Source organism: Balearica regulorum, chromosome 10, assembly GCF_011004875.1.
Source record: "Balearica regulorum gibbericeps isolate bBalReg1 chromosome 10, bBalReg1.pri, whole genome shotgun sequence".
In the NCBI taxonomy this organism is placed as follows: Eukaryota; Metazoa; Chordata; class Aves; order Gruiformes; family Gruidae; genus Balearica; species Balearica regulorum.
The window spans coordinates 19,098,838-19,113,025 of NC_046193.1; positions in this window are offsets into that span (position 1 = coordinate 19,098,838).

Here is a 14,188-nt window from a genome sequence, read left to right on the forward strand (position 1 = left end):
GTGAGAGATGGATTTTGAATCACTGTAGCTTTATTTTTGTATCACTTTCATTTCTATATAGAACCATATTTGCAAGTGGAAAATTGAAAAGGTTTTAATGGTGATCATTGTGTGTATGTGACTTTGCATTACTGTGTGCTTGTCTAATAGGTACGTATGGGGGCATGTTGCTATTTCTCCAGTTGTACACGTAAAGACAGAGATATATTACACAGGCTTTTCTCAAGCAGAGGATTTTTTTATATATATATATGTTTCTTATTCTTCTTTTATTTCTATTGCTAGGAGTCCTAGGCAAGGGCCAGGACTCTCCTGTGCTTGGTGTTAGGAAATGCCAAACAGAATGATGGTCTTTGTCCCAAAGTGCTTACAATTCTTGTTTTTAGTTAAAGCAGCGAAATGTTTTAAGAAGGATAAAGTCTGGTCTGTTTCTATGTTGTCCTTGGTAAACCCAATCTAGTCTGGTCTCAAAAACGGAGCAATTCTGCTCGTTGCCAGGGAGAATACATAGGTATCCAATGAGTCATGGTCAAACATACGGCCATTATTAGACCACAAACACAGGAGGAGAAAAAAAGATTTCATTTGGACCTGTTGTCACTGCCGAGCTGGTGAAGAGGAATAACAAATAACTGAGTGGAGGAGGTTGCTCTTTAGGTATTTATGAGGAGCTTCTCTCCCTGTGGGGATAGACTGAGGAAAAGCAGAAATATGCATGTTGGAAAATTTAACTAGAGCAAAGGAGGCTGCATCATGGTCTAACTAAGAGCATTTAGTACATTTTAACGGCAAACTAGAGACAATGGGAAAGAGAAGCTAAAGCTGTAAAGGGCCTTAGTGAATACAAACAATTTATTTTTAGTTTGGAAGAGAAGGGGCAATCAGAAGAAAGATGCAAAGAGAGAAGTGATTAAGTTTTGTGTTAGAGCAATGATCTCTGTGGCAGTATTGCAAATGAGTAAGAGCGTGTTCATCCAGGCCAAGAAAAAAAAGATGCTGAAGAAACAGGACGCAGGGTGCTGAGCACCACAATGCACGGTTGTGTTTTTGTGGCTTAGCAGAAAAGGTCATGTCTGAGAATTGTTATGCAGAAATGTTTTGCAAGACTGGCCCCATATGTAAAGATTTAGAGAAAAATCTCAATTAAAGATGGAGCGCAAATTCTTACTTTTAAGCGTGAGCTTGCATGAATATGGAATAAAAAAACAACCCATGGAGAAAAGGGGGGGAAAAATACTTTTTTTAAGCCTTCTTTAAACTGAAAATCCATTAAAAAAAGACTTTGCACTTGGGCAAGTTCTGTCCTCCTGAGTTGTCATTTAGTGTAAGATTAGGGAACTGCCTTTTTTCACTCTGGCTCCGAGTTTTGCGTGGACCAGTGTGGGAGAAACTCACTTTATGGTGTTAAACTGTCCCTGTCTGGGCTGCTAGCAAAAGAGTTGGAGAGCATCAGGTTGTGCTCAGGGTCCCATTGACTTGAGCCATGCACAAATACATAACAGCAGATACTGCCCTGGCATTACGCTTTACACACAGTGATCTGAACGTAAGGATATGGTATGGCTGTGTGTGACTCTGGGTAATCACAAAACCTTTCTGTGCTCCAAGTTTTCCTATGTATAAAACGAAGGTAATAATATTCCCAGCTCTGACACTAGTGGTTAGGGGATTGATACTTTTGAACATTCATTTGTGAAAAACTATACTGGTAAAAAGTATTGTTTCTGTTCACATTGTTTCAGGTTATTAACACTTTTGGTCTTTGTATCAGTATACTCAAAACACAGGATTTATTGATGGCTTTTATTTCCTATATGTGTCATATAAATGCCTTAACAGATGAACAGCGTAGTGAAAATGATAGGGTACTTCAGAATGGCTCAAAGTCACAGCTTCTTTAATAAAGATTTGGGTTTGTATGCTGGGAGAGATGGAATTCACACCCCAACCTATGCACAGCTGCAAGCCCTATTAAGTGAAACCCCTCCTAAATATAGATCCAATGGCCTCATCCCTGGCCAGCTTCCAAAGACCACAGAGGCCTGTTTCACTCCTTCCACATCCCCCTTCCAACGCACAATGAGCATCGAGTCATCGAACTTTCCTCTCGGTAGCTGGGAAGTACGGGTGCAGAGTTTGGAGGGTCTGAAACGCATAGCGAAGGCTTCCTGCAAGGAGAGCAATTTTCATGTCCGCAATCAGTAAGTAAAAAGAACACTACAGTCACTGTAGCTATTCATAAGCTATATATTCACTTTCCTGTGTATTGTCACTTTAAATAAAAAAGGGCCTTTTTTTTCTTTTTTTTTCTTCTTTTTTTTCAAGTAGCCCTCAAGACAGCATTCATGAGATGAGCAAGTCTGAGCCATGCTCAGACAAAACATTTTAACGATCAGGAGAGCCCTGATGCTTGGCAGTTGCTAAAGACTGCATGTTAAGAGTAAGCCAAATCATCAAAATGCAGCTTGAGGAGGTCCAGTGATGGTGTATTATATTGCTACAATTGTGGCTGCTAGAGTTAAGGTTGAGTGGGCATTTCTATTATAAACCCCAACTGGTAGGGTTGAGTATTTTGACCACATCAGCTAGTGTCAAGTGAAACTTCTCATACAAATTGACACCCAAATACATGTAACCTCCCTCACAAAACAGGATCAAGCTCTTTCCCTTCCACCTACCCCTCTTCCCAGCTTACACCTGATTTTGTACCTGGGTCATTCTCTTTAAACACCAATGAATTGGGGGTGGGGAAGGTACATATTTAGTTTAAAGAAATCAAGACAAACAGTGCCTGATTGTTGGCGTGGGTTCTTCTTGTGGTGGCTGTCACAGGGCTTGGTGTCACTTCCATGCAGTGGTCATGCTGGCATTGCAGAGCAAACCCATGCCATCGTGTCACCCGGGAGTACGATGTGATCTGTAGGGCTCTCGGTGACAATATAAGTCTGGTTGTAGCGTGGCAATGACACTGTATTTCACCAGAGTGTCCTTTCTGCCTGGGAGGGGCTTTAGTAAACTCCACCGGTAAAAGCTCAGTGTTGGCATCCACATTTCACATCTGCAGTCAGAAAGCTTTGCCGGTACGTTTCGCCAGAGCACTCTGAGCGTGCGCGCGTGGCCGCCGCCACAGATCTGCAGAGGTCATTGCAACCAGCAGGGGTTAGTGGGGCCGAGAATGTAACAGGGTTAAATTAAAAATTGAACTTGTATGAAACTTAATAAAAACATCCTATGTTATGTTGCTAAAGTTTGCAACATCCACTAGTAAGGATTAGAAATGGATTTCCTTTATAGGAGAGTGGCTCTTAACTTGGTTCAGGAGAGAAAGGACGCTCCGGTGGTGAGGGTGCAGCTGGGAAAACAAACCCCAGAGTGCCATGCCATCTCTTTGTGGTCATGAAGAGGTCGAGCAGGCTTAGATCTTTGCAGGTATTTAGGACTTTACCCCTCAGCAGTCTCTGGGCACCTTCAGTGAGCGAATGTTTCTGAGGACGAGGCCTTAGTCTGTGCTGCCCAGCTCTGCATCTGGAAAATGAAGAGCCTAACATTTACCTCTCCTCTGCAGCGCTGGAGTGGATGAGCCTGTTAAAGACAGTGCAGAGGTGAACGAGTCAGGGGTTGAGCAGGAACAGAGGGAGGGGAAAGTCCTCCCACTGATAGATTACAAACACTGTTCTGCAGAAGATTTAAAATACTTGATGGTATCATGATAATTTTTTGTGTGTCAGAATTACTAAATATTCAAATCACTGGGTTTTTTGCCAAACCCAATGTGTAAAAGCAGATGAGAGAATGTTTTGCAAACTTTTAAAATCACCTACAGTTCTTAAGATGATGAAGGTAGATTAGATAAGACTAGCAAAGTTATTTGAACATAAACATTTATTTAAAAAATATCCTCTGCTTTGCTGAGCCCACAAACATTGTATAAATAATACACAGTTCATGAATAGGAATGAACAGACTTCTACCCCTCACTGGTATATATTTGTATTCTGCACCTGCCAGGACTTTAATAACTCTCCTGAAAACAGTAGTATCTTTGCAGAGAGATCTAAAGGAAGTTGTTCTTGAGAATATGCCCCTGAAGCTTAAACTTCAGTTATTAATGGATAGATTTACAAATGTATTTAGGCAATTAAAAATGAGAATACATGACTAGTCATATTTATAAAAGCTAAACAAGTTAGCTGCCTGGCTGCTGGTCTGGTCTCTGTTAATGCCCTTTGGTACGTTCATGTGTTTTTAGGGTCATAAGCACTTTGTCAATCATATTCTTATTCTGCAAACAATGCTACGTGTGCTTAGCTTTATGCATGCAAATAGTACCCAGTGGGACTGCTTACACAAGTAAAGTATTTACATATCTGTAGGAGCTGGCCTGAAATGGTAAACATTACAGAATAGGTCTAAACTACCATCTTTGGGTCTACGATTTTAAACATGGCCAAACTTCAGGCATGGCTGGTTTGAAGCTGGTGGTGCAAAAAGTTTACAGAACAGTCCTGCTTGAGATTTGGTCTGAGCTTGCTTGTCATGTGGGTTTGAATCTATCTCTACAAAAAGTGCTTCCTTTTTTTTCTTTTTCTTTGCAACCTTACCTGTGTACTCCTGAGGGTCTGTCTCAACACTGGTAGCTACAAAGCCTTTTGCTAAAATGACAGACCCAAAATAAATGCATTTCCTATGCAGCTGGGGAATTAAAAGAAGAGAAACCTGGGTAGGAACAGCTGTTCTGGAATTTGTTCAGAGTGTTTTCCTGTGTCTGTATCATCTAGTTTGGTTAAAAAACAAACAACGAAAACCCCAAAACCCAACCCCTTGGCTAATAAGTCATCAGGCACATCAAGAATTTGAGTCTCAGACAGGGGGAAGGGAGGAAAGTTTTGGAATAATTTACATACTAAAATGCAGCCCACATTCCACAAAACATTTGAATATTTAAAGCTTGTTGTTAATGATCCTGTGTTTTTTGTTTGGGCAAATACCTAATGAGTCAATTATGAGTACATACATCATAATTTGTAAGGTATTTACTGTATTATGTGTTTTAAAATGGAGAGAAGTTATTAGCTTTCAAGTACCTTTTAATCTTGATATTATTAACAATGAGAAATACATTTGTCTCTATACATTAATAATCCAATGGTTAATACTCTATCTGATCAAAACGAACATTAAAATGATCTAGTAATATCTCAAAACACAACCTGCGTGTGCAGCGAGGGTGATGGGGTAGAGCACTGTGGCTGATCAGTTCCCCATCAGCTTGGTTCAGGATCAGGATCAAAATCACAATAACGCAGCTGTAGTTATCAGATGACTTGAGAACTCCTGCAGATGAGAGAACACTATTAAATGTGTCAAAAAATAATGCTGATGTATTTTTGTTTCTGTTGGTGCACCATTACTGTGCTTTTCATATGCTAAGTGATAAACAGCTGAGAAGTGCGCCCAAAAAGCTTCCAGTCTAGAAAGATGAAACAGTTGGACAGAGAGATGTGACTGATATGGTTAATATGGAAAAGGAAAATAAGTCAGTTGATGAGGTTTGGTTGTAGTTTTGTTATGGCCAATGTGCATATATATGGATCATTGGAAACGAGCATGCATGGGACCAGCAATAAATCAGGTATCTCCTGGAATTTCAGTTGTAGCTGTCAAATTTCTGCAACGGGCACTTTAGGAGATGTCCAGGTCCCACCGGGGTTTTGCGAATGCATCTAAACTTCACTTTCAGGTGACTTAAACTACAGGGAGTTGTCACTGCTCTTGGTAACGCAATTCCTCAGAGAAAGGAAGTGTTTATACTTATTGCCCAAAGCAGGCGCAGAAAATGAGTCCATGCAGAGCTCTGTGCTGTCATTACTCAAACCGTCGTCTTCCACGTTAGCTCACTGAACACTACAGTTTTTTCAGGGAAGACATCCTCACAGCTGCAGGCTGAGTTATGCGTTCAGTCTTGTAAACGCTTGGTACCGCAGTGAAGAGACAGCACCTCCCCTTCATCGCTGTTTCTGTGGCACAGATACTTGTTGCTCCCTTTTTCAACAATTATTCAACATTCCTGTTTGCATGCTACAACGGATTTGTTTTTTACCATGGAAATATCTGCATTTTAGTTGATGGTAAGAGTGCTACCTCAACAGATCTAGTGTTTGCAGAAAGCACCACCCTGGAAACCAGGGAATAACCCAATCCTGCTCACATTCAGACATCACACCAAAATGGGCAACTGATCTGTCCACAAGCACCGCAAGGGACTGCTCTACCTCTCTCTCTTCCGTATCCTTTGTTTTTTTACCTTACTTGCTCTTGCTGATCGTCATCAGCTCTACACCCACTCGTGAACAGAACCAAGCAGATCCAGTGGAAATCCTCTGTTAGGCCCTGGGGAGCTTTGGGAGATGCAGCAGTAGGAGTAACAGACAACAAGGAAAGGATTAGTAATACATTAACCACTAAACTCCTGATAAGGAAAGTGTTTCTGCTTTATTTTCTTAATATGGGTTAGCAAAGATGCCTGAAAAGAGTGGTGACACCTTTGGAGTAGAAGTGACCTGACAGGTGATGTTAAGAGAAGAGCTCATTTTCTACCAAAATGGTCAATAATAGCCATCTCCCCTGTAAAATAACAAGTATGGCTTTGATTGAGATATTTCATCTTATTACCATAAGAGCACCGTAATCACTGTTCATTGCTGTGTGAAACATTCGCATAACCTGGCCAATGTCTTGGACATAGTCAGGCTCTAAGGGTCAGAAAAATCCTGGCAAACAAGCCCAAACCAAGGATTGTTTGTACTGTTAACCAATTGCATGAAGCCAACAGATCCCACTAACTCCCTGACGTGGGGTGGCCACTCTAGGGAGGGAACGAGGAGAACTCTGGGAAGCCCTCCCAGATGTCAAAACAAAGCATGGAGATGGTGGAGGCTGAGGGCACTGAGGCTGCCCCATGTCCCTTCTCTCAGGCAAGTTGGGTTTCCTTCGGCCCCCCGAAAGAGGCACTTCAGACCACGTGGAAACTCAGTATGAATGAAATCCTCTCGCTTTTTGCATAGTTCTCCAAATTACCCTTGTATGAAATCAGATGCACAACTCAGCCTTTGATATATTTAATGCTGCATCTCTTTTTCTGCCTTACTCTCCCTGTGCCTTATTTCTCGTGCCAGATTTATTCTCCCTTTGTTTTTATGGGTTTTGCAGCAGTAAAACTGGCTGCTGTTTAGCAAGGAGAGCTGTAGCTTGATTCAAACCTTAGTTACAGACTGTTTCTTTTTGTTGTTAGACACTACCCGCCTCATACTCTACCTGGCCAAAGCTGCCAAGTTTTGGATTTCCTAGAGGAGGCTTTTTATTCTGTCTTCTTGTCTGCACATGTACACACAACCTCCAATTATATAATAGGTGAACTCACTGTTGTGCTATTGTGCATTTTCCTCTTTTTACAAGGTAACTGCGCTGACACTTTTTTGTGTTCTGAGTCTGTTGTTACCTCCTGCTGGGGCTGCAGCCCTGAGATTTCCTCAAATCTTCCCTTTTCCCACACCTAATCAAGAGCTTATTTTTAGCACATTTTTTTCCCCTCCACTTTTTAAGTTTCAAACCTCTAAAATACTAAAAATGGCCTGGCCAATGTAACCTCTCTAAACAGTGAAGCATTGTGTAATCTTTGGGCACGTTATCAGCCTACCTAGGATGGCAGAAGAACCTCACCGGTGGTAAAGAGCTCAGCGTGTTTTAAAAAAATGAGCAAGTGGTGATTCCCTTGGTGCTGCTTTCAGGCTCAGCTTTCTGAGCAGCTTCAGAGGAAGCTCCTGGAGGGAGCACCATGTTGTCATCAAAGCCGCCAGCGTGCAATTTATACCTGACAGCGAGGAGGAGGACGGGGTTCCCCGTCCAGCCACACATGTTGCGTGGGCACGAGGCTTCCCAGAGACAGGCTCTCAGCTGGTACACATCTGCCTCGGCACAGCTCTCCTCCTTTTCAGCAGATAAGAAGCGATGATCGTGCGGGGCTTGTTGTTGCAAACCGGCCCTTTGTCGAGAGAGGTTTCTTGGAAAAGTGGCCACATATTTCTAATGGAAGGAGTGGAAAGACACAATCTTTGCCTCCGACTAGCTTCTAGATCATCCTTCTCTGCAGACCACATATGAGGAGGAAGGGCAAAAACAACTGCGAACAAACAAAAATCGAGTGAGGTGGCTGAGCCCAAATTAGATTAATTAGCCTCAGGCTGTTTTGTATGTTTATATTTAATTTAGGTTTAGCTACTTCAAAGTTCACATAGTTCTAGTTAATAACTTTACTATAACTTATTATTTTCAGATGTTGGCAGGTAGACAAGTTGTGAGTCACCTGGAATATGAGGCTAAATAAGTAATACGCACTGGCAGGGTTTTGACCATGACTGATTACACTTCTCTGTCTTCTATGTTAGAAAAATATAGCTTCAGAAGGAAAGAAGTCTACTTTTCTCACTTCTAGTGCCATTTTATGTTGAAATGTCCATGGGGTGGGTTAGATTTCATACACGGCTGTCTAGCTTTCAAAAAACTTTCAATCTTTAATCTGCTGCTTAATGGTTAGTACATCCTGTAGCATACCAGATCTTTATTATTTCATTTGACCTCTTTTGTGAACCTAAAAAGGTCCACAAAAACCTGTTTGTTTATGAGCAGTACGGTCTAGAGGTTAGTAGTCTTAAATCACAGAGGAAAAAATGAATGGGTAGCTCTTTACTTGGGATAATAAAATTGTTGTCACTACAACTATAGATTTTTGTAGGTTATTACATTAGTTAAATAAAATACTGTCTCATCAATGCAAATTCCAGTTCCGACTAATCCTGTTGTTGGCTATAGAAGCAGGAATTCGTTCATATTGCTGGCAGTAAAAAGAAAGAAAATTGTGTTTGACAAGAGTGGAGAGTTAAGATCATAACTTTTCAGAACCAATAAGGGTTCATGGAAAAATATATACTTGGAAGAACAAAACCCTAATCACAGGCATTGCTTACTGGAGGTCTACAGCTGTGACAAATGGTGCGATACTCATGAATATGCAAAGTTCTTTTCAGCCTGTAATTACAAGAATCATTGAGCCTATATATGCATTTCATAGGAAGCCTCAGTTGCATAAAGCAGCAGATGTATTCTGGAAACAACAATCAATAGTAAGAGAGAAACTCGACGTAATCCCAGGAGCTCAGTGTGGACCTGACAGACTGTTTTTCCTCTAGATTTCCAAACCCTTCTGTGAATTTGCACCACTGGATTAGTGTGTGTTTCTCTCTACTCTCAGAATAAGTTTGCTCTCCTTGATACCTAGTCAGATACACTGGCTTTCCTCCTTTACCTTCTCTCCCTTTATCCCGTATCCACCTTGGAGAGAGAGAGAAAAAAAAAAAAAAGCATTGCTTTCTCCAAGCCCTTCCTCCTCCAAACACAGATGCGTTTCACCCCGAAGCAGCACCAGCTATTTGCGGGTTGACAGACCATTGGCTTATTTTGCTTGATTTTTCTGGTGGCATTTTGTTTGAAGTGCTGTTTCCATCTGGAGATGAAATAGCCTCAGAATCTATCATCTAACACCTCTTTTTTACTGATGTGTTTTGCAGATGAAGCCCTGGCTGGACCGAAGTCAGCAGCAGTGGCTGAAGACACAACCTCACATGTGAAGGTCGAAGCTGAGTGCAGGTAGGGTTAAACTCAAACTGCAGCTGGCAGAGCTGGGATTTTGGCTCTGCCTCCAGGCACTGCTTCTTCGATATTGTCAGGGGATCGCTGATGGATGGAGGACATGGTGAGAGATGTGGCTGTTAAAGATTTCCCTTTCACTGCTGAAAAACCTAAGTCTAAATTCGAGAGTTATGCAACAGATCCTAGAACTTAGCCTTCGTAGCCCAGATGAAATAATCTCTAAAACCAAAAATATGAAAAAGAAAAAAAGCAATCCTGATAAATTCAGAATCAAGTGAGACATAGGAGAGAGGTAACTTAGACACCTGTAGCAACTTATCATGGAGGAAGATTATTATTACCATGTTATGTGTATCTGGGGACAGACACAGCTGTTTGCATTTTCTGAATATCACCTTGGGACTAACATCTCCCCATACCAATGTAAGCATGTATTTTACAAATTGTAATAGCTGTTTATCAGCAATATTAAAGTATCTATGTTTGTCAGGCTTATTTTGGCAGTAAATTGTTGCATGTGTTGGTCTTGATGATGAGCATTGAGATATATTCTGTGTTAGGAAGGGTCATCTCAGTATTTTGCACCTTGTTCTCACTGCTCCCGTGTCTACTTTCATAAGATCTCTCAAGGTTTCTCCATACCATGTGCAAAGGTCTTTGGAAAATACTCATGTCTATATGATCAGTCACAGGCATGACTAAATCAAAGTGCTTATTCAGGTGTTATGAAGGTGACCCATCAAAATTTCTACAGGATGTTCGGAGTTAACTGCAAATATCTGAAAGAAACATATGTGTTCTGCCCTTCAGAAAATCATGTGGAAGGCATAAACAGATTATCATGACAATTATTATTGCATAGTGTAAGACTGTTTAAGAAAAAGGGGTTTTTTTTTTAAGAAAAATGCAATAAAATTGATGTGTTTAAGAACATTAAGATATTTAAAATACTGAAGAAACCCTACTGTATGAAGAGAAATCACTGCGTTTCTAGAAGCTACATTGCATGTGTTCAGGGTTGCTTGGCAATTTGTTCTTAGTGTAAATGAGACAAAATACTTGTTCTTACACAGCAGTATTCTTACTTTCTAACAAAATACCTGTGGGTTTTGGCATAGCCAGCTCGCTTTGGAGGCAGTACGATCACTGTAGCAAGTGAGATATAGGGACCCACAGGTTTACCAACTATAAACCATCAACTATTCTTTTCTTCTCGAAGGGTTGGGATATGACCCTCAGTACGCAGCTACCCAGGGAAGGAAGGGACACCTCACACCGTCTTCCCGTGGGCAATAGCACAGGCAAAGAGACCAGGGTCCGTGCCAGAACTGCTATTATTTTTCCCTAGGCTGGGGAAAATATTGGCCCCAACTGTCTGCACAAACCGAGCCAGGACAGGGGACGGAGTAATCAGAAGGGACTTGGCAATGCTTTGTTTTTGGGGAGAAACTAGGCGAAAAACTCCTTTAGAGCCAGTAACAAATTATTTAGGCTTATGGCATTACAGCTGTGTATCACTCCTTGCTCAGGACTCGTGGCATTTTAGCGCCTTTAAACTGTTTACTTCCTGTGTGCCAAAGTCAGATGGAGAGGTGTACATCTTCATGGCTAGATGGATGAGGTAAGCATGAAAAAATGGCCCCAAAATACAAATGAGTGACCTGTGGTGTAGCAGAAGGGGATCTTGTCATGCTGAGTGCTGTGCAATCTGTTGAAAGCAAGCCTTCATATTGATTAACTACCTTCTTTCTACTGCCATAACATAACTGAAATCCAATATGTTACATAAATAAAAATCTTTCTGGTTATTAAGGGGTCATTTATTTGGGGGAAATGTCCACATGAGTGTATAGTCCTTATTCACCCTGAATGGAAATGATAAATAATTGGGTTTTATGCGGAAACCCCGCAGGGGGTAAAAGACCGCAGGGGTGGAAGGCTCTGTCCACAAGCAGGTCAGGGTGCGGTGCTCGGTGTCACCGATTTCCACCCTGGCAGCACGTTCTGCCTCTGGGATTTCTGCTCCCCGCTGCGACCCCCAGGCCAGGGCGGGAGCCGGGCGCCTCCAGCGATGGGCACAAACTGGGTAGGTAGAGGCAAAACTCTTGAGACCGACATCTGCTGGGGATTTTGTAGGTATGAACTATACCAGTGAAAAAATTTTTTGCCCACAGACTTCAAAAAATAACAAAAAAAAAAAAAAGGTGGAACATAGCCTTGACTACAGAATTGCTGCCTGGCACGTTTGTACATTTCAATTTCCAATAAACCGTGTTCTCTAATCACAAGACTTCTAATCTTCTACCACCGAGTCACAGATTTTGAATTCAAATTTCCTTCTTTTTGTCTGTATTTAAAAAATAATAATAATCATTTTCCATCTATTACAAATAACAATACAGATCCACAGACTGAATGCTGATGTTGTAATTCAATCTCAGGCTTTGGCTGCCATTCATTGATACCTCGAGCTGTGCTCTTATTATTTATGACATCAGCAGAAATTCTCGATTGAATTGCAGCCTTATATTTAATTAGGGACTATGTATTATTTTGTATGCAATATCCAGAATTAAAAATAGCCCCTTTCCAGAGTATAATGGGGAAAAGGCAGCAAAGTTTGAATATATATTCTAATTGATATTTCCTGTACTTATTCTAAAAGTAATCAAAACGTATGTTAAATATTAATTATAATATTTTACTGCATTGTGCACCCTGATTTATTGCTGCCTCTTTTGGTTCACTTTTTAATTACTGTACATTATAAGAAAACTAAGGGGTTTTTTAAATAGAAGAGTTATTTAGCATTGAAATTAATGTATAATTCAATATCAATCCTCATAGCGAATGTTATATTAAACTTAATGAACAAAAGGTGTATTTAACACAGTTTGCAAGTTTTTTTTTTTTTCACTTTTTTATTTTCTCTCCTCTCACAACATGCCTCTCAACTCTCTCCACATTTAAAAGTCGGGGACAAAGCTCATAAAGGAACAAAAGACTAAAATCAGGGATGGTCTTTTTTTAAAAGAGGTACAGTTTCAAAGCCTGGAGGAAAAAAAAAAGATAGAAATCAAAGTGCTCTTGAATACAGAGAACATTTTAAAGGAAATATTGAACTGTTTGCTTAAAAATCTTACATTATTGCCTTCTTTTTTAACTCAATTCCTTTTTGAAGGAGAACACCAGATAGGGACAAAGAGAATATTTTCATGCAAAAATCAGGCACAGGTACAGAGGCACAGCCAGACATCATTTCAAGTGGGCACAGGAATTTAATTCAAGTTATTCTCTCCTTTATTCCCCATTTAACAAAGTTGAAGGATTTATCCACCTCTCTGACACTAGTGCAGACTTCACTAGGTAACATTTGTATCCAGTGGCAAGTAAATATTGGGCTGGATTTTTATGTCCACCTGAAATGGATTCTGGTTATAAACCTCAGCAGTTGTGGAAAATTAGTTTTGCATCACTGTGGAGCTCTGCGCAAAGATTTGTTAAGCTGTTATCAGTAAGAACAAAGAGATTACCCTTGTTTACCCACCCACGTCTAATTCAAAGGCAGCGCAACCCACTTTTTGCAGGGGTAAATTCACCTGACGTTTGCAGGCAGCAAGATCTGTGCGTATTGGGAAAAGGGTACGTTGACCGAAAGCGTTCCCGTGCTGGAGCAGTGGGTGCTTTAGAAATCCCCGTGCAGAGGGAGGTGATGTAGTTGGCCCCTGCTAAATCATCGGTGTATCCTCATGGGAGAGCGGAGAAAGAACGGGGTCCCAGGGCAAGGCCAAGCCGCGGGCTCGTGGCGGCTCAACCCACCCAGCCTGCGGATGCAGGGCCTTTGGAGGGATGGGTAAGCTGCTGAAGCAATATTTACAGATGTGTTATCATTAGCCAGAGAACCTCCTTGTCTAAGCTACATGACCTGGTTTCCTGAAAGGAGAAATGAAAAAAACATGTTTGTTTTTAAATAAATAACAGATCCCTCACTAAATCATCTAACATACTGTCTATTTATATTTCATAAGGACAAATGTTTCTGACAACTCTCATAATAGGTCTGTACAAGTATGCCATGTTCTTCCCAAGGAGGCTTCTTTGAGTGACATAAATTGCCATTAATGAAAATTTTAACAATTCAGGCTAAATAATTTTTTAACTTTTAATGTGCAGAGATGCAACATAACATGGCAGGCCTTGCGAGAGAAGACATTTGTTTTGGAAAGAAGTTGCAGAGTATATTTATTCATAGACCAAAATAAAAGCAGCATGAACATTATTTTTTAATAGCTCTGCTTGTTGGGTGGCTGTACAGAAACACTGATGTATTCCTTCAGTAAATACTGGAATATATAGCACTGTAGTGCCTTGAGGAAATCTCAAATACCCAAATGTTAAAAGTACAGGTCTTACAGCACTAAACAATGATGTTGACCAAGAGGTCACCTGAGACGGTGGGAGTCTATGTGAAATCATGCCGCAG